The sequence below is a fragment of the Myxocyprinus asiaticus genome, chromosome 9 (assembly GCF_019703515.2).
Source record: "Myxocyprinus asiaticus isolate MX2 ecotype Aquarium Trade chromosome 9, UBuf_Myxa_2, whole genome shotgun sequence".
Classification (NCBI taxonomy): Eukaryota; Metazoa; Chordata; class Actinopteri; order Cypriniformes; family Catostomidae; genus Myxocyprinus; species Myxocyprinus asiaticus.
Window position 1 is genome coordinate 2,961,465 of NC_059352.1, and position 22,445 is coordinate 2,983,909.

Genomic DNA, 22,445 nt, shown 5'->3' on the forward strand with positions numbered 1-22,445 from the left:
AGGATTCATGTGTCTGGCACCAAACTTAGACAATATTATGCCAAGACATTGAAGATGCTAAATTATGAACGTATTTGTGATATATTGAATGGTGTTGCCATGGGAAGGCAATAAATTAAGGGCACAAATGTGAAAAAGGAAATTCCTTATATCTCCTGTGTGCATTGTATGATTTTGATTAAAATTCAGCTGTATGTTTGGTAATGGAGGCTTATCACATTTATGTGGCTATTATGGGTCACGGACATAGCGTCACTAACTGGCAGCAGGAAGTATGGCACTTTTAACAGACTTTGAAATAGTCCTCGTGTTTACATGAATACACTACAATTTATATGTCTGCATGCAAGTAAACTCAATAAAATAAATAAAGAATTAATAAACTGCCAGACCTTTCCATTCTGTGCATATAGGTGTAAGGTTTAGACACAACATTAACCAATCACAACCAAGTGTGCAAATAAACATGAAGTGCACGTGACTGCCTGCTGTTGTCCTTGAAGCAGCAATAACCTCAGCTTATTACGACCTTATTAAAGAAAAAAATTATAACCCCATAGATAACTTTATTTCCTGCACAGAGGTGCTGCTGCTTCTCGCAGAAGAGATGAGGCCAATGTGAACATCCAACATGACCGCCTGCTCATACGCCGCTAATGCCTCGCTCACAGAGGATGTGTGAACTTGGTGTCATATTTAACCAAATTGCTACAAAATTGTTTAGAATAATGTCAAATGTCAAATACATGTGTCCACCTTGCACTGTTTTCTGAAAGCCACCGGATGGAAATTGACCCATGGTACTTAGGCCCATCATCGCTGCTTGCAGCTATATTTATTCTTCTTATTGTTATTTTTTCAAGGTTTACTGTACTTTTGGGGTACTTAACATGCGTAAAAACGTAAATTTTGCATACACATCAGAGTCGTCAGCCATTAGGGCTGAGCAAAGTTGCAGGGGGAAGGGGCGTGTGGGGGTACTATGTAGCAGCCCCTTGAAAATGGGCATGTAAGGGGGGCTCTGTAGCACCATCATTTTCACCTACAGTCACCAAAATTGGTACATATATAGTTCTCATCAAGCTGAACAACTTTCATACTCACAGTCATTAGCTCCACCCAACAGGAAGTTGGCCATTTTGGATTTTCTGAAAATCGCAGGCTCTGAAATTTAAATATTCCTCCAAGGGGATTCATGTGACTGGCACTAAATTTGTGCAACATCATACCAAGGCATTGGAGATTCTAAATTGCAAATAGATTTTTGATATTTTGAACAGTGTCGCCATAACAAAGCAATAAATGTATGATGAAAAATGGGAAAAAGGAAGTGCCTTATATCTTCTGTGTGCATTGTGTGATTTTGATGAAAATTCAGCGGTATGTTTGGTTTGGTAATGGAGGCTGATCACATTGATGGGTCACAGTCATAGCACCACCAACTGGCAGTAGGAATTATGGCACTTTTAACAGACTATGAAATAGCCCTCTTGTGTTTAAATGAATTGCTTCAAAATTATTTAGAATAATGTCAAGACACTGTTGATGTAAAATTGTAAAGGAATATTTGATATCTTAAATCCTGTTGCCATGGCAATGCATTAATTGTTATTATTCATATCTTATTATATTTGGGTGTTTTTGAGGCACTTGGCATGCTTAAAATTTCATGAAATTTTGCACATACATCAGAGTTGTTTTTCATTTTATCAAAATGTACTTGCGCCCCACCCCCCCCCCCCAAAACAACTTTCCTTTTTGGATGATATCACCAACCCCTCTTATTTTTTAACCCTTCCCTCCAATCACCTACCTCCACGCTGGCAACACCCACTTTCCCAAGATCCAATCAATTCTTGATGGATAAAATCAAGCCTCGACCTACATTGTTTTTCACTGAATATCCTATTTCACTTGGAAATGTCTCACATCACCGAAGTAAAATAAGCTGCGAATGCTGTTTCATGTTGACTTTAAATGAAAAAAAAAAAAAAAACATTCCAAATATCAGACTGATTAAAATCTGGGAGGATATAAGAGAGAGAAAAAAAACAGTATTTGGAAACTAATAGCCTGAGGTTAATAAGCAGCGCAGTCGCTCTTCTCTGGCTGTGCAATGTTTTGATGTGTCATCCGATTATACATTTGCCAAGCACTCCCGCAAGCATGTATCAACGCATGAAAGCGTGCATCAAAGCCAAAACCACACCGAGTTCTAATGACTGGAGTCATTTGAATGAACCCAGATACCATAGTCAAATTCCCAAACTTGCCTTTTACAATCCAACTTTTATTTATTCATATACTGTATATCATTTCTGTGATATTTCTATATATATGATGGCTAACGAACAAAAGAAACCAGCCGAGACAAGATAAAAACTAAATACAGGCTTAAATTAGTGCTAAAAGTTTGGATGGTTAAAAAAGTTTTAAAACTACATTTTCAATATGTTTGAGTAAGTTTTGAATAACTATATCATAATTTGCATTATTTATGATTCCAACGGTTTTAAATAGAATCATTACGAAGACTTGCTCAAAATATTGATTCGTTCGCATTAATGACCCATAAATGACCTCTTTACACTAACTAATATATATATATATATATATATATATATATATATATATATATATATATATATATATTTATTTATTTATTTACGGAGTTCCCACAGTCATGAGAAATTAGGAAATATCAGGTAAATTTTAAATAATGATATCCATGCCTGGCAAAAACATGAAAATTAATACAATCTTAGTTAAAATAAAGTTATGTAGTGGATATAAATGATTCTTAAAAATGCTTATCTAGTAATCACAAACAATCTGAAAAGTCACGGAAATTCATCGTTCATAAATGGTCAAAACCTTTGAGAACCGTGAAAAAACTTTGGTGTATAATCCATCCATCCATCCATCCAAAATGATTGTCACTGTACATTTACCTGACTGTTACATTCTCTATACTGTTGAAAAGTAATAAGGTTAAGGAATCTAAAACATCTATAAAATAGTAAAGATTTTACTAAACAAATGTACGTATAACGTAAAGGATTCTGAAATATTTTTACTTATCTAAAGCTGTAAACACCTAAAAACTTTTTTGTCCATTTTGTACATTTAAGAGTCTATCCAAATGAACAAAAATATATGTTTAAATGTTACATACACAATAGCAACCAAAAATCCTAAGATCAGACTGGTATGCTTGAACATTAGAGTTGGAAGATAGGAAATAAAATGAATAAATAAACACACAAAAAACTCAAAACTTTCTCCTAACCATAGCGTGCCATCAGAGTAATTATCACATGCTAGCATGTCCAAACAAGTTAACGCCTACAGTTTACGCTTAGAAACCCAAATATCTGGGCACATTGCATCGGCCAGCCCTCCCAAACACCTGGAAATGCATCAATACTTCTAGTGTCATTCCGTGCTTCCATTTGGCTGCGGAATACAAGCTCTAGAGAGCCACTATTATGCCCTGGAATGGGGATCCGGTGAGAAGAAGCCCCTTTCCGAAACACTATTTCCTTGGCAAAGTGGAGCGGCACATGTTCAAGGGGGGGTGAAAGTGGACTCGATTGGCAGACTGCGGCTGCTGTAATGGATTGAGCATAAAGAGTAAATGCTGCCCTACCGTATGCTACCTCTCATTACGCCCCGTGTTTGCTCACAGGGAGTAATGAGAGGAGATGTATATTGTCACAGCCTCAGAAAAGCTGCTTGGCTAATTACGTTAATTGTAGCTTGCTGCCTACTCCCCGATTCTTTCCTTCTCTGTGCGGTTATTACCGACAGCGAGACAGCAGCCATCCTTCAACCCAGTCCATCTTCGATTCACTTTAGACTCTTCTGTTCTATTCTTTGGATTCCTTTCACCCTATTATTGTCTCGCTCTCTGTCTGTCTGTCTCTCTCTGCGGGCATTCCAACCTGCCAGCTGTGCAATTACTCAGCCGCTCATGTCATGAGCAACTTGCAGGAATGGAAGGGCACTGACCAGTGATGGGTGTTGGAGGGTGGGTAGAGAGGCAAAGACATGGAAGCCCCTGGCAAAGTTATCCATGCCAGCCATTTGACAGCTGTCCGCAAGCTCCACTGGGCCCTCACCGGGGTTGGGGGCTGATGGTGCCAAACATCAGTCAGACCCTCAGATAGGTGACCACTTTTCCAATGAAATGATCTGAATGATCATGATTAAATTGCTGATTAATCAAAAAATAATCTCAGATATCAACATTTGCTGAGAAAAGCCACCAAAGGAAGACAATACATTACATTATTGTGGCAGTTGAGTAAAGCATTGAATCAACAATACAAAAAGTGGCTTTAGAAGTAAATATATTGTTTGTTTTATGGCCACATAACTGAATATGAGCCTATTACTTGGCTAGAATCCACAGCGTTCCATTTTGGGGATAAAACAGCATCCAAATATGAGCAATAAAGTTACAATCTCATCCATGTCAATATGAGTTTCTGTCTTACCAAGCGTCGACAACAACAAGCACCGCTAAATTTTGTCGACCTCTTGGTTTCTATTTATGCAGCAACTCATTGGACCAAAATGTTTCTCTTCATGTGTAATAAAAATCAAACATGTATGATAAATCTCAGGATATATAAATCCCAGGAGATCAGCAGTTACATAAATACTCAAACCAGCCCATCTGACACCAGCAATAATGCCATGCTCAAAATCACAGAGATCACATATTTTCCCCATTCTGATGGTTTATGGGAACATTAACTTAAGCTCCCTGACTTGTATCGTATTTATTTTATGCATTGCACTGCTGTAACATGATTGGCCGATTAGATAATTGCATGAATAATTAGGTGTACAGGTGTTCCTAATAAAGAGTTCATATTTGTGCATACATATATCAAATCAATAGTTTTTTTTCCACCATCATTTTATTTTGATTACGTCATTTGCAATGCTTGTAGTTCATTCCCTCAATAAATACTTCTTTTACTTTTGTCTTTTAGTCCAATTTTCAAATACTTTTTTGCATTAAATCAAAGTGTGTTATGTTGTGATTCACCTTGGAGCTGGTTGGTTTGGTTCATGGCTTTTATGAAGGATTTTATGAAATCCCTATGGATAAAATTAATGAGAAAAATACTTCCGGAACCAAGATGGCTGCAGAAGTGTCTGGGCACTCTTGCACTTTATAGAGATTGATTGTGAAGCTGAGAAACATCAGATATTGACAAATCACTTAAGTAGGACTGTCACGATTATTAAATAATCGTCTGATCGGGGTTATTTGATCTAACAGCGGTTATTTCAGATAACCACAGTTATTGTGCACTTTACATCCCAATCATATTTTACTGTCCAAATAAGGGAATAAATGGCGCATTTGAGTGTCTTATTCAATTGAACTTTGACTGTCTCAATGAGCAGCACCATGGACCGCACTGAGTGCAATTTCCGAAGTGCCATGATGCACGCACCGTCTGTAGAGGTTCACGCCTAACTCCCGCGAAAATATAAATGAGGATTTTAGTGAATGCAGAGCTCACTTTAGTTAATCATCATAACCGTAAAAGCCCTAAAACAGACAATTAATTTCCATATTCATCATAATCGTGAAAGCCCTAAAACAGACAATTATTCGCCATAATCGCGCTTATTTTTTGACAATTAATCGTCAGCCAAATTTCATGATTGTGGCAGCCCTACTCTCAAGTTTAACAAGGACAATAGTACAATAATGTTTCCTGCAAGGCATCATGGAACAAAACCAGGTCATCATTGTATAAAAATGAAGAATATTGTTTTTCAACTAAAACTAAAATGAAATTTAAAGTAAATTTAAAAACAGTAGTATTACACAAGTTTGAAAAAAGCAAAACTATCTTTAAATACAGATGAGCACAATTTAATTTGGATTAAACAACATGCAGTCACTTAATATTTATCTCCAGTTCTTCTAATATTGATGTGCTCATAAGAGAGAGAAAACATCTCTGATTGAGAAACAAGGTGTGTTCTCTGTACTGATTGACATGAAAATTGACAGAGAATGAAAATGCAAATTGATTGAATTGAATAGAGTACTTCGGGCAAATGGTTAAAATCTTCTTTCTGGGTCATTTTGATGTGTCAGTGTTAAATGTTTGGTTTGACCTATAGTATCTATTCAAGATCTTACAGGTACAAAGTTTAAGAATGACTAAATTAATATCTAATTAAATAATCATAATCATCTTTCCCTCTAAAGCTCTGAAATGGACTATAAAAGTTGTATGGCAAACAAAAATGGTGCATTCACACCACTGATGATGCCAAAAGTAATTGGCTTTTGTGACCAAACATCATTGATGTCAATGACAGCATGTTTAATTTGAGAATAACAGTGCATGGAAAGATTTTCAGAGCTTGAAGTCTTAAATTTCGGTCTGTTCTTCACCCAAAGCTAATGAATGGATTCAGAAAATGTTGAGTATGTCATACAGACTACTTTTATGATACAGTACTTTGATGATTCTTTTTGTCCTTTTTGGAGCTCACTTTCATGTATGGAAAAGTGCGGCATTGTATTTCACGCATGAAAGACATTCAAACGGGTTTGGAATGGTATGAGGGTGAGCAAAGGATGACAGAAATGTATTTTTTTTTGGGATGAATTATTCCATTAAGCAGCTTCATTAAAAAGATAACATTTTCAATGCCTAAGAAAATGACATGCTCAAATCAGTACGTCTCGCATATCGATTCCTAAATATGTGGCATTGAATGAGATTGTTTTGTTGTTTATCGTTTTAAATTCATTCAAATGTAAACTGCAAGCTTAATAATACACAAGAATAGAAAACGTATTCCTTTTGTGGCGGAATAAATAAGCCAACGAAAGCCTATTGTGTTAATCCGTAACAGCGGCTAAATCTGAGCTATTCAAACTTCAAATGCTGCATTGTGTAAACAATCCAATCGAAGCGACTGTCAGCATGCACAACGCATACAGCGATGGAATCTTCGCAAGAAGACACCAGAATAATATGTTAATCTGGGAAAGACTGGTGGCTTAACCTCATTTGATTCACCATTCCATTCCGGACCTTTTCCCATCTCAAAGGGCATCCCCTCTCTAGTGCCATTTCTCAGTGGCAGCAGCACTCTCCTACAATGCAGTTAGGGATAGGAATTAAAAGGAATTTATGGATTTTGGTTCCAATTCCATAATTCTTGAACTGTTCAAGACCCATTAACTGAACCTAAAGTCATGAAAATCGATCAGATATGGTATTTTTTTTTAAATAATGCAAGTGGTTCTGAATAAGAACAAAGTTCCTTTAAAGCAAGCCAATTCACTTGGCAGCCATACTGGTTATATTTCTATTTTGAGTCATCCAAGTACAGTTCCTGACTCGAGAAAGACAGAATTTTCCAAAACGGTCAGTCAAGATTGCATTCAAATAAGCAATAAAATCTGACAACAATGGTATCTTAATAGTATTATTATTTTTTTTGTTCAAAAGACATAAAAAAAAACAGATTGTTTTCAGGCTGGTCCAGCTAATGCACATGCACATTCTCGATTAAACTGACAGGTGATGCCTCTATTAAAAAATGTGATTGGCTGTATGGCGGGACAACAGCCACGATACTGTTTTAGATTTCTCCCATTATTTTATACACTATATATTAGTGATCCCTCTCCAAGGAGTTCTCGGTTGTCAATAACAGAGTTGGAACATCTCCTTGTTGCAGACTCCCTCCTGAGGTGAGCACCGAGCCATACAATTCCCATTAGTCCAAGCTGCGGTCACTGAGGGTTGAGCTCTGAGCCCAACTCAGCTCACCTTTAGCTGATCAACTGACTGACTCTGGACCAGGTAGGGGAAAATAACCTTAACTCAGAGACCTTTGACTAAACAAATGTACTTAAATTGGGGGCTGGGGGATGCAGGTCCACTTGTTTCCACACACCAGGGAAAATAAGTTAGAGTGGAAATACCCTGATAAACAGTGAAAGTCCACTTGTTGTGTGACCGCAAGAGTAGGCATTCTTGAGGACCGAGTGGATGGGTAAAAGAAGAATGGATAAACAGGAACAGTTTTCAGTGGGAAAATCGAAGCTATTTCTTTATAAACAGCATTTGAACAGATCAATGTACACTAAATACCACTAATAGAACTAGAAAACACCATCATTTATTTACTGTAAGGGGTTGTCTTTTTAACCTTAAGCCCAAAGTATACTTTGGTTTTGACACAAACGCTTAGCGTCTGTGTACAGTCGAACGCTAGCCTTTAAAATTATTTGACTGTGCGTATATACACAGGCGGTTGGCACATGTGCGCTCTGTCTGCTATGAGTGGACTATTTCTCTTCTGACCTCCTCACACATGCGCTCTTGAAATGCGCATTCACTGTTGTTTACATTTATATTTATGCATTTGGAAGATGCTTTTATCCAAAGTATACATTGTATCAGTTTGTGTGTTCCCTGGGAATCAAACCGATGATATTGGCGTTGTTAGCGCAATGCTCTACCAGTCTCCTGATGTTTAGAGGCAATATACATCTTCTTTTAGCGCTTCTCTATGAGAGCAACGGCTCCAATGTGAGTGTTGCCACCTTGTGAAACCAATAATTAGTGCAAATTATTTCAGGCGCATGCTCATACTTCACGTTCAGAGTACGTGCAATTAGAAAAATTGGGCAGCATGCATTAAGTGCTCGAGCATTCTCCTGATGACGAAATGTACGTCATGCATCCTGTGCACAGACGCCTAACATTCGCGTCTGACCGAAGTATACTTTGGGCTTTACACGGTGTCTAAAAAAACGCATCACTTCTGGTTAGGGATGGGACGATATGGTTATCTCACAATTCGGTTCGATATACAATATGAGGTTCAAAATTTGATAAAATATTGGTTCAATAAAATAACCTAAATGACAAAGTATGACAGAAAATTGTGTTTATTTTTTGTGCAAAATGCACATTATAATTTCTCATCAAAATAAAGTTATTTAATACACAATATAAATATGAGTTTCTCATATAGCCATTACAAACAAATAAACCTTAAAAATTCAGGCTGAAAAATTCAGATGCAGAAAAGCAATAGAACTGAACAAAACCTGTCCTGAAAAAAAGAATGTGAAAGTGTATATTTATGTTTTAATAATTTGTTTGTCATCATTATTATAATCACATTTGAATATAATTATTTTACATTCTATCAATTAATATTATATCATAAAATTGTAAAATAATGGTATGAGCGATCAATTTTTGAAATAATTTGTCAAATTTACAAGTAAAAACATTGAGTTTACATTAATTGGTATTACAAGCGCTAAAAAGGTTACTGTCACTTTAAGAGTTCAATGAGCATCTCTCTACAAGTCTCTGGGCTTTTTTTTGTTTGTTTGTTTGTTTACGCATCAGTGCTATTTGTGATTAAAATCAATATTTCTTTTTACTATTTTATTGGACTTTTAAGAACAGGGAGAATATAAAGAAACCCACATTACACTGAAGAAATTGTCAGTTTTAATTTCAAGCACTTTTCAACAAAACAAGACAATTTTTCAGGTCTTCCAGTACTTAAATTTCTAAAAGCTAAATTCAAGCACTTTAAGCACTTCAATGACCTTGTGCGAACCCTGTAAACAGTGCAGAAAAAGGTGCAGTCGGGGTAAAATCAAGCGACAGAGAGATTATGATGTTTGACGGGTCATTTCGTTTATGATCACATGGACAGAAAACAATGTTACAGATTTAGAAATATCAAGTTGTAACTCAATATGGTTTGTCAGTTTGTTTGGTTTGCGATATAGCGAAATTTAATATATCGTCCCATTCCTACTTCTGGTGGAGCAAGATGCGATGCAACACAAAAATGCATTTGATGTGACTAGCGCCAAACTGCATCAAAAACAGTGATAAACAGCTGCATTTGACTAAAAAACATGGCAATCCAGAACAAAACTTTAACAAACAGCAAGATGCGTCCAACGGTCAAAGATGTCCATCTAGCGTTTGTTTACAACGGACGCAAAAACACATAAAATAGGGATAAACGGCTGCGTTTTTTAAAAATTATTATTATTATAGTGAATACTATATTTTTGCATATTGCCGCGAAAAAGAATGGCACGCAAACGTTTCCTACACCTGTCATTAACAACAGACAGCTAGTTACTGTGAACCAAAGTCCTAATAAAAAGGTAGCTAACTACAGTAGATCAATTTACACTAAATACCACCAATAGCACTAGAAAACACCCTAATTTAAATCCTGAATGTGTTCTTGAGCTAAAAAAAAAAGAAAAAAGAAAAAAGAAAGAAAGCTAGACAATGTAACAAAAAGAAAAGACATGTTTTTAAAAGTTGACGTTCTTTTTAACCTGACGTGGCGTCTGAAAAAAAGTGACACTCTTGAGCGAGTCGCGGCGCAACGGTCAAAAAAGGTCCGTCTAGTGCATGTTTACAATTGTTTACAAAAAAGCATTCGTTATGAACAGTCCAAAGAACATTGAGATAAAGAGCAGCATTTGACTAATTTTTAAATTATCGTAGTAAATATTATAGTACTTAGTATTGCTGCAAAAAAAGGCAGTGTCTGTATAGTGAATCTCTTTGTTTCCTACACCTGTCATTTACACAACTCAACAGTCAGCTAGATACTGTGAACTATAAAATCCCCAGGTGCTATTTCTTCCATCAAGCATTTTCAGGCCCTGCAAACATTTTGACAGGCCCGGCCCATTTCTCACAAGCCTTTAGGGATCTCTAGAGGTACACGGAGATAGCTCACAACCGCAAACCCCACAACACCTCTGGAGGAAAAGCGAGAGAGCTGTTTGGATATTATGATATACCAGTCCAAAAAAGTCATTATCACACCTTCATCTAAAGCAACTACAAAAGAAGCAATACAGCTCTGGTGTCGGTTGACACTGACTTTTAGTGCCATAGAGTAATATGAAACATCATGCAGATTGGAGTCTTTTGTTTCCGAGTCTCCAGGGCCGCATGTTGAAATTGGAAAAACAGTACAGATGGCGCAGAAGCTAAATGCATCTTCTAACGCTATAAATGGCGGCATCGCTCGAGTGCACGCCAAACATCTGGCTCCATGTGCATTTGTTATTTTTATGACCTTTACGTGATGATGAATCCAAACACGGCATCTTGTGGTTACACTGATAAACTGTATTTGGATTTGTTTGTAGTTCGTTCACATCCAGCAGGTCATTTCTGTTCTGCAGTACATTTTCAACTCTGTAATGTTTAAAAATAAATACTTGTGTTGTAACAGAAATATGCTCTGGTCAAGTTCAGTCACTTATACTTTATTAATTAGAACTTTATCATTTACAAGACAATGACAAGAAAATGAACAGAATGGAACTAAAAAGGAATATTCCGGGTTCAATACAAGTTAAGCTAAATCGACACCATTTGTGGCATAATGTTGATAAGCACAAAAATGAATTTTGACTCGTCCCTCCTTTTCTTAAAAAATCAAGGTTACAGTGAGACACTTACAATGGAAGTGAATGGGGCCAATTTTTGGAGGATTTAAAGGCAGAAATGCGAAGCTTATAATTTTATTAATGCACTTTATATTAATTCTTCTGTTAAAACTTGTGTATTATTTGAACTGTTAAGTTGTTTAAATCATCGTTTTTGTGGAATTACAGGGATTACAGAGTTTGCAGCCTTATGATGTCATAGTAATGAAGTTGTAAAATTAAATATAACTTTACACAAAAATGTTAGTTAGCGACTTTATAACACAAAAATCATTTTAACACACATATTGTTTACGTATTGTCGCTATACTTTTGAAACAGTATTTTAACATTAACAGATTGGCCCCATTCACTTCCATTGTAAGTGTCTCACTGGAACCAGTACTTTTTTCTTTCTTTTTTAAGGCAGGATGAGTCCAAATAATTTTTTATGGTAATCAATATTATGTCACAATTGCTGTCAATTGAGCTTAACTTGTTTTGAACCCGGAATATTCATTTAAAGATATAAATAAAGAGCTAAAGTTAGCCATTGCTTAGTGAGAGATTGACAGTTATCTTACATGGGGGTGTTTTGACCATTTTGACATTTTAATATTATCATACCAAATTTTATAATTTTATCAAACATGATGGAATGTTTTAGAGAGAGACACACTAACTAATCCCAGAAAACATCACAGAATTCTTTAAATCCATTGCTAATACTTACTGATGTTTGTGCTGTTGTTTTCACTCCAAAAATTTTGACACTTCCTGTAGGATGATGTCATTAAGGAATTGGCTTTTGTTACTTAAAGGGATATTGCAAAAAACTAACAAAAATGAAAGTGATATTGAGGACATAAGATAAACCTTTAAACTGATTACCAACCAAAATTATGTTTCGATAAGGAAATTGAAAACATGTAGGAACACTTGGAATATTTGTATTTATTTATTTATTTATTATTTTCTCCCCTTTTCTCACCAATTTGGCATGCCCAATTCCCAATGTGCTCTAGGTCCTCGTGGTGGCGTAGTGACTCGCCTCAATCCAGGTGGCGGAGAACGAATCTCAGTTGCCTCCGCGTCTGAGACCGTCACTCTGTGCATCTTATCACGTGGCTTGTTGAGCGCATTACTGCGGAGACATAGCACGTGTGGAGGCTTCACTCTGTTCTCCACGACATCAATGCACAAATCACCACGCACCCCACCAAGAACAAGAACCACATTATAGCAACCACGAGGAGGCTAACCCAACGTGACTCTACCCTCCCTAGCAACCGGGCCAATTGGTTGTTTAGGAAGCCTGGCTGGAGTCACTCAGCACACCCTGGATTCGAACTCGTGACTCCAGGGGTGGTAGGCAGCGTCTTCACTTGCTGAGCTACCCAGGAAACCTGGAATATTTCTTAATAAATCGACAGTTTTTAAAAGTGTCTAGCACATGGCAAAAATGTGAACATCCACTCAAACCAAATTTGTGAAATTATTTATAATTCACCCCATGTTCACTTAATAGCCAAAAAAAAAAAAAAGAGTTAGTATGATTTCCATATTTAAATATGTTAAGTTTAATATTTTATTCAATATATTAACACATGTATGATGGGAACATGAAAATGTTCAGCATAGTAGGAATGACTCTAGTCTGAATATTTGAATGAATAGCACTTCATGGAAGACTGCCATCAATATTCCCCAAAACTGACTGACATCCCTATTACTCGTCATTACAAAATTGTCTAATAAATCTATTCACAGGTGTTCTACGCCACAGGCAGGAAATGGAAAATTAATAAATATGTAACAAGGACATTGGGTGAAGAAAAGGCTAATGTAGCACAGTCGTTTGGTGTCATTTGAGAAAACTCATAGAAATGGTAAAAAAAAAAAAAAAATGCATAATAGTGATTCAAATCGTTTGATTCCATTCACCAAAAATATTTGATCAGACTGGTCCACTGATTCAAGGTCGAAAGGACCTGTGTATAGCGTGCAGGATGTTCTTGCTATCATCCAAAACTGAGAGAGTGACCTTGAGTTGGATTCAGACGACAGTGATGCAAGTGATAGAGAAACAGAAGAAGATTCCGGTGAAGTGGACAAAGAAAACCAACAACCCGCTGACTGCCCAGATGATGATTATGAGGACACTGAGCTACAACCAAAGAAACCGACCATGCCCCGTGACCGGTATCGCTGGCTGAAAAGGGATTTTGTCAGTCCCAATACTGATTTTTCTGGTCCAGATGTCACGAATGATGATGCTTCCATCCACACACCACTGGAGTACTTCCAGAGGTTCTTGTCAGAAGACATGCTTCCGGCTCTGACACAAAACAAAAAAGATTACAGCTTTTCAAAAGACTGGAAGATCTGTTAATACCAATAAAAAAGAAATTGTGATTTTGAGGTGTACCAAGGCAGTGTCAATGGACATCGAGTCAAATCTGAACTTGGATTGTCAGGGGATGTTGTAATGAAGCTTGCTTCTACGCTTCCAGAAGGGCAGAACTACAAAATCTATGCAGACAACTATTTCACCTGCATCCCATTGGTAGTTCAGCTCCTTTGTCGTGGAATTCATTACATGGGAACAGCCAGACAGGTACGCCTATCCAACTGTAACCTTGCAGACGAGAAGAGCTTGAAGAAGAGTGGGAGAGGAAGTTTTGACTTCAGAGTCGAGGGGAACCACAACATCTGTGCTGTCAAATGGTTTGACAACAGGGCGGTGACACTTGTGTCATCCTTTTGATGGTCCAGAACCTGTGCAAAAAATTAAATGCTGGGACAAAGCCAACAAAACCTACATTGAAGTTGAGAGGCCTTACATTGTGGGAACTTACAACAAATTCATGGGAGGTGTGGATTTACTGGATTAATTTGCTGCCAAACATAAGTTCCGCATAAAATCGAAACGGTGGTACCTGTACATCTTCTGGCACACCATTATTCTCGCTGTGATCAGCACCTGGCTCCTCTACAAGCGAGACTGCAAAGCGCTCAAGATTTTGCCAAAAGAGATGCTGAACAGGAGACAGTTTCAGGCAGAACTAGCAGATTCTCTTATCCTGGTGAGAATGCATTTCTGCAATTTACTGTTTGTAATATGTTTAATACTTCTCTGTTTCTAACATATCTGACTTGTATCTTAATGTATTTTTGACATCTTAATTGATTCTGTTCTAATTCATTTCAGGTGAACACAACTCCAATTAAACCAAAGAGAGGGTGACCATCTTCAGCCGGTGGCAGCCCAGTAACACAGACGGTGACATCAAGGAGCCCTTTGAATGCTCACAAGAGACCGTCCTCAGATGGGAGTGAACCAAACGGGACCCCAGCTAAGAGGCCATCTGCACACCCCCTGGTGGATGTGCGCAGGGACATGGTTGCACATTTACCAGTGAAGACAACAAGAGGACGCTGCAGACTCTGCAAAACTGGCTACACCTATACTCTTTGCCGCAATTGCAATGTTCGACTTTGTTTTTCGGAGGACAAGAACTGTCTTTGGGACTACCATACCTGAACTTTGGGACTAAGTCTAAGTTCAGTTTTGTAAAAACATTTTTTCCTGTTTTCCTATATTTTTTTATTCATAAATAACAATTCATAAAAAATATGACTGTTGTGTGATTATTATTCATGATATATACAGTTATGGGGCTACATAAGCAATCAACTGTGCAAACAAACACTTAGTTGTTCTGTATATTTGTTCAGACAATGCAAGTACAAATACAGGATTTCTGCTGCCCTCCCTGACCACTGTTGTAATATTACAACGTGTCATTAAAAAATTACTAAAACGTAAAAACTTTTAAAAACCTTTTTTTCTGCATTAGAGGCATCCTACAACAACATCTGAAAAGTAAAAAAAAAATTTGCTCATTTATTTTAAAATTTGGCCTTCACAGGGTTAAGTAATTATAAATAGATATATTTAAATTATAAATTTATAAAAAAAAAAATATACAATACAGATATTCAAAATGCATTACATTATTTTGGCACACGAGTAAAGCATTTAAAAATACAATACAAAAAGTGGCTTTAAAATGCAATATATTGTTTATTTCCATATAATTGAACATAAGCCAATCATTGGTCTACAGTCCATAGCAATCTATTTGGCAACTGAATTTGTCAATCAGTCAATCAGAGATTTATTATGAGGGCTTGTTTATGGGTGTCAATGTACACCTGCATCAGATGGACGCTTTTGGACCGTCTTGGTTGCGCTGCGTCATAAACGTACCATTTTTAGGTCGCTGTGTCAAGTTAAACGAAGTTTGAAACGTAGAAAAATTTTCTCAGTAAGTGTGGTTTGTTCTCTGTATAAGCTGCACATTGTCTATACAGCGAGTTTTGCTTACTGCCCCCTGGAGAAAACAGGCGGTACTCCAAGCTTGAATTGCTCATATGGGAGGAACATTCCTTATTACAGTCTGGGGACATGATTAATTGCGTTAATTTTTTAACGCGTTATTTTTTGTATAATTAATCACACCGAAATACCGTGTTAAATTGACAGCCCTGATATCTATATAAGATTACTATCACATGAAATATATTTCTTTGTTTATTTCAAGATAAATGAGTCCAATATTCATATAAATTACAACTATATCACGTTAATTTCCGGTGTGACAATGGTGAATTATCTGTATTCCAAATGCGTGTAGACATACATATTATACATGTTATTTCTTACTCAAGGTGGCGCTGATATTTCAGTGATTGATTTGATTTACATTTGACATTGCTATTTGATAAAGAAACAACATGGAAGTAAACTATAGCAAGATTAACACATGAACAGTATGATTTGGCTTTTTTCATTTGAGTGCGCTACTGAAATTATGTATGTTGTGCATCAATTTAGACTCAAAAAGTGCCTGTGAAAATACATATGTGTAGTTCATATGTAACTTATGTGTAGCTCAATATGTGTTTGACAGCCAGTTGCGTCTCATGACATTTCAATGTGGAAATGATGAATCCTGTTCTATATTTGTTGCATCATCTCTTTGATATAAGAAAAATGAAACATTAAAATATATCAAAATATACTCTATTCTAACATTTTTTAATTGTCTTGGAAAAAGTGTAGAAAATTGTACCCTATCTGGGCATTTTGTAGATCCATTTGTTATAGATATATGTGCCGGGTCTTTAAAGACCCGGATATGTAATAATGTTTGGCAAAACACCCATGCATTTAAGGGTTAAACATGCCTATATGCATGTATATTGTATGGTTGTTTTGCAGTTCTGAAGGCTTCAGAGGTGTTTAAACAAAACTGCACACAATTTCTGTCTGAGTCTTGTTCTAAATACAAAATATACATCTATACAAAATACAATATATTTTCTCAACACACACAGTCGCATTTTTATCCTTACCGACTCTCTCTGCGGGCAAACACTCTCATAAATTAGGAGCAGGGCTGATGAATATCCTTAAAGTAAATTTACGGGCAAAACCGCCCATTCATAAGCACCCCCACAAACAGACAATATGGGGCAGATATCAGCATATTCTACACTGCTATAAAACAGTAACTTTGCCCTGAATACACAATGAGTTTTTCCTTTGCGACTTCTCTTTATTCTACCAAGAAATGTGCAGTAAGAACAAAAACCGCGTCCACACAGAATGCTAATGACACACTGTTATAAATTTTGTGTTTGTAAACTTTAAACCTCCTTTACAGAGAAGTACTGTGGCGGTACTATGGTACAGTGTAACAGATGGTAAAACTATGGTACTGAATGATTACTACAGTATAATATTATCCATTGTATCCCAAGGTGCTACCATGGTACATGTCCAAAATGTCCATGTCCATATAGGTAAACAAAATGTAAAAACAAAACAACAAAAAAACATGGTAACCTTGGTACATTTTCGTTTGCTAAAGACAAGCAACACTTAAACTGATCTAGAAACCTGAATATCGATACTTGGAATAGAATATCATAGAAAAGGGGGTGGGCTCTTTTAGACTTAAGCTAATAAGCAACCACCTAGCAACCATCCAGAACACCATAACAACTGCAAAGCAACATGCTAAACTCACTGAAAACACACAGCAATGCCATTCTTTCTTTCAGATTGTGTTTTCAGAAGGAAACAGTGGCATTTTCTCTGAGTATTCTGCTGGTTCAGAGGTGAGATGCATCTGACATTGTTGGGAACTTGCTGTGACTATATTTGTTCAAGTGAATAATAGGACTGCAGGACTGTGAAATAAAGCAGCTGAAGTGCAGCAAAGAATGGTAAAATAAGGCTCAGACTATGTTTGGCATAGCATACTACCATACTACTCTTAGCATTTTTGCAGTATATACTAGTATGTGCACTGTGCATAGTATGCATGCTTTCTATATGGATGGAACAACTGAATGACCCACTACATTTGCCAAAATCTGCAGTATGCAATGGAGCACACTAGCTTACTGAATACTGATCGGTATTCATTGTCTACTGCACTATTTTAACAAAATAAATAAATAAATACATTTTGCATGAAAAAAAAAAAAACAAAAAAAATGTTTGCTTCAAAAAAAATAAGCGAATTGATTTTTAACAATAACTTATAAACGTTTAAAGACATACCTACCGTAACCTTTGAGGTTGTTAATCGATGGTATATGCTTCTGTTGACACCATCAGTTCACGTTATTTCCACTTCATTTCTAAAAATAAAAAAGAAAGTGTTTAATAGTAGAATTTCATATGTTTAGTCTTATAAAATGACTTTTTTAATCATATAAACAATTCGATTTTAAAATGGCATGTTTCAGTAATTACAGCGTTGCATAATCTCTACATTGCATAATGTGCATTGTTACTGAAACAAAACCTTTTTTTTTCTCATTCACATATTTCCAAATGTTTTGACTATTAAATTAACAGCCTACAAAAGAAATGCACCGACACACAGGAGTAGACTTAGCAATTCCTTCATGCCAATTGAATAAAACAATAATAATGCAAAAATAAACATTTAACAGTGAACATCAGAGATACGATTCATACACTATTAATAACGTTTTATTTAACATCAAGGCTATTTGACACATCTAAATGTTATTTTGGTTAATATTATTATTATCTACATTGTAGCATTTGATAATTTTAGCACGTGAGCACGAAACTGAACTGATGCGGAGCGTGAGATGCGGAGTGCCCGTCTGTGCGGGTTTATGGCATGAGCATCCTCCACTGACTCGGCAACATCTGCACAACGGACGGCACGAAACAAATAATGTTCAGCGAAAATTCAAATGAAGATCGCGATGTATGTATTTGGAACTATATCAGGTTGCAGGGAGAGAAACAAAATTCCCAGAGCCCCTGTTAATTTCCGACCCTGGATAAAACTAGAGATGGAGATGAGAGATGTAACAGGTGTTTAAGTATCTCTCTTAATCATGCAGCTGGTACCATACACAACGCATTTTTGCTATTTCTGCCTTTCTTGCAAATGTGCCTCATTATTTATGACTAATAAAGGAGCACCAATATATGAAAGGTGGCAAAATCTACAGATCGCTCCTACGTCATGCGCTTACAATGTTAACAGCTTTGTTTATTATAAACAGGAACTATATAGTTTTATTGCATCACTCGGAGATGCGGAAAAAAGCAATTTGCATGTTGAATTAACAGGTTTAGAAAGGTTTATACATATGTAACATCTTAAGTTCAGTAACTACGCGACAAAGCTTCCTTACTGCATGCGATTACACTTCTGACACTGCTGACAGCTGCACGAGAGAGAGGGAGGGAGAGACAGAGTGGATTTACTCGCACACTATTTGGAATTACAGTTTGATACAAAAACAAGTTTTTGATTGGTTTATCTGTATCTAATGGTTTACTAATTCACAGCTACACTGTATACGCCCTGACACACCAAGCCAACGGTCGGCCATCGGCCAATGTTGGGCCGTCGGTGAGCGTCTGTCAGGCTAGTTTTTGCGGTGTGTTCTGCACCATCGGCTGATGTCGGTCCCCGTCGGCTTTTTTTCGGCCGATTTAGCATGTTGAATCGGCGGTGGAGCTCGTCGGTGAGTCGGATCATTCTGATTGGCTGTTCAGCTTAGCGAACCAGTGCATGAGAAGAAAAACGGAAGTGACGAAGCAGGCAAACGACGAGGTCAAGAGGGAACACACAGAATGCTCTTCTCATTTCTTCGCATTTCTCATTCCAATACGCGAATATTTTCAAACGACATGGCTGTCTGGAATGAGGCAAGTGAAGACTAATTAATCAGCATGATTCAGGAGAGGCTAGCTCAGGCCGGCTCTGGATGACATTACGGTAAGCAAATGGTAAGCAAGCACTACTTTGTTTATGTTTTGTATCCCAGCAGTCACTAGCTCTTCTGGTTTCCTGTTTTGAGTAACGAATACAGACTACTGCCACCTGCTGGTACAGAAAGTTATTTCCTCTCACGCAGGCGCAGAATGGACGTGCTAGTTGGCCATCGGGTGTCGTCTTTGTGGTGTGTTCAAGAGCAACTTTTTGACCCAGACGCAGGCGACGTGAGCCGACCACACAGTCTGCTTTAGTTGGCGCTAGTTCTTTGACATCGGTTTGGTGTGTCACGGCCTTAAAGTGAATAAAAGTGTGCGGGAATTTCCAGCATTATGAACGTGGAACTTGCAGGAATGATTAAAATTGTGTGCAATACCTGCAATCCCGTGCCGAATTTCAGGCTCCTCAAACTGTATTATATTAAAATATGAAAGTTGCCCTGGTTTCCCTACTTTACGATTTCATTATGTAAAAAAAATATTACTCTGCAATCTGCCATTTTTCTCTCTCTCTACACCCCCCACCCCCACTGTATTATGATTCTATTCATTAACATTAGTAAATACATTGCTATATTTACTGTGCATTATCACATTGAGAATCAATGGGTTCATCCAAAAGCTGAAAAATGTTGCTTTCAGAGGCTTTATATGGAGTTAGGATGAAAATAAGGTGCATTTCAAACTGTTCTGAGACCAGTGCAGACAGACAGCACACTGGAGGTTAAGTCATTCACTAAATAGGGAGCAAGGGAGCATCCTATAGCTCTCTATGCAGATAAGTGCATTCACTCCTAAAATCTGATCAAAAGTTCAGTTTCAGGCTGCAGATGATGTTTGGATCACTCAACATGTTTGACAGATAATCAGTACATAGATTCAGAATTGTACTGATTGGATGATGCTGGACATTACTTTGAATAATAATTATTTATTCAGCTTTACAGAAAATTAGCTGTAATAATCAACACTCCTGTAAACATAATAAACAATTTGATGAAAAAAAAAAAAAAAAAAAAATCTGACTTTCTATAGCTTAGTGTTATTTAACATTTTTAGGAAAACTATTTGCTCTAGAATGTTTTTAATTTATTTTTTATATATATATATATATTTTTTTTTTGCATTTTTATCAGGTGCTACTAGTTACAAATAAAAAGGGAAAGGGAAAATGCATACTGCAGACATGCAGGGGTCTCAGGAGGATAAATCAATAGTTCTGTATTTTTTCCATCACTTTCAATTCGATTACATAATTCGCAATGATTCATGGGATTGTAGTTCATTCCCTCATTAAAGACGTTAAGTACACAGTCTTGTCCCTTTGTCTTTTTGTCTCATTCCAAATACTTTTTCTGCTCAGGTTGTATACTGGAGATCTGGGCAAATGAAGTAGGTTATATGGGTATTGCATACAAAACTCTGCACAGTATACACACAGTATACTGTAGTGTGCTATTCTGAACACAGCCTGCATTCCTTACTGCATCAGTCAGTCTTAGTATCTAGTACACACAATTTGGACTACACACTCCAGCTCTCCAAATCACAGCCCTGAAAATGGCAAGGCATGCGACCCGCTTCTACAATCAGCATGAGTGGGCCGGACTGCTATTGCTCTGAACACTGTCATTAGACCTGTACTGTACTATTATTACCTTCATAACAGCATTAAAGGCACACAGCCATCATTAGGCCACCTGCTGAAAGCCCAAATGGCACCTCCAGTGCACAAGATTTGAATTCTGTGAGAGTCTGATAGAGTGAGTGATGTGGGGATGCACTGGGAAAGAGTGTTAGAGGCTAAGGCCAGGTCTAGTGATGGACAGATTTATCAGCTGATATTAGACATCTGCCAATACCTTTGCCCACTTGAGTGATTTACAGAAGCATTAGATCTCCCTTGTGCCAGTTGTAACATCTACGAACAGCACTGTCAATGGATAATGCATACAATTTTACTTTCCGTGAATTTAATGTAAATGTTGCTTAAAAAATGCATCATGCTGTAAATTCAGCACCAACCAGTCAAAAGTTCTGAAATACTTTTTTTTTCTCCCATATTTATGTTTCCCATGCTTTAAAAAAAAAACAAAAAAACTTTTGATCTAAAGGCTTATGCTTTAATGCTTAAAATAATTTCTTTAGACAAATATAGAGAAGGTGAATGCATTTAAAATAATGATACAAGCTGTTACTGTTTAACATTTCATAAACATTTTAAAACAAAATGTGCATAAGGTTGGAACCTAATAATGAAAATAGAATTCCAAATATAGCATTTAAGTGCTACTTTTTCCAAACATACTATGTAAAAACAAAAACAAGAAAAAGATTTGGATTATGGGGCAGGGCTTTGGACAGGTTTTTACTAAACCCCTGCATAGACGATAGGAGCCTGTTTGTTAAATTATTCAATATTTACAGTGTTTGTTGAAGAAAAAATATTTCATAATGCATGATTGCCTTTTAAAATATTTATATATTCACACATATATTACACTTACTACATTACTACATTTTGTTACATGTTTATTTATATGCATAATTTGTATGATTTACAAGTATTTACCTTGAGTTTACATTGATATGTATAATAAACAC

The 22,445-nt window shown here is 36.7% G+C and overlaps 1 long non-coding RNA gene across 1 annotated transcript in view; it reads right to left on the bottom strand.

The window, feature by feature from the left end:
• The window catches only part of LOC127446033 (uncharacterized), a 138,217-nt gene that overhangs the window by 8,501 nt on the left and 107,271 nt on the right, over nt 1-22,445 (bottom strand). Inside the window, exon 2 of the long non-coding RNA XR_007898089.1 lies at nt 18,139-18,214. This is a non-coding gene — a long non-coding RNA (uncharacterized LOC127446033). The remainder of the gene's footprint in view (nt 1-18,138; nt 18,215-22,445) is intronic.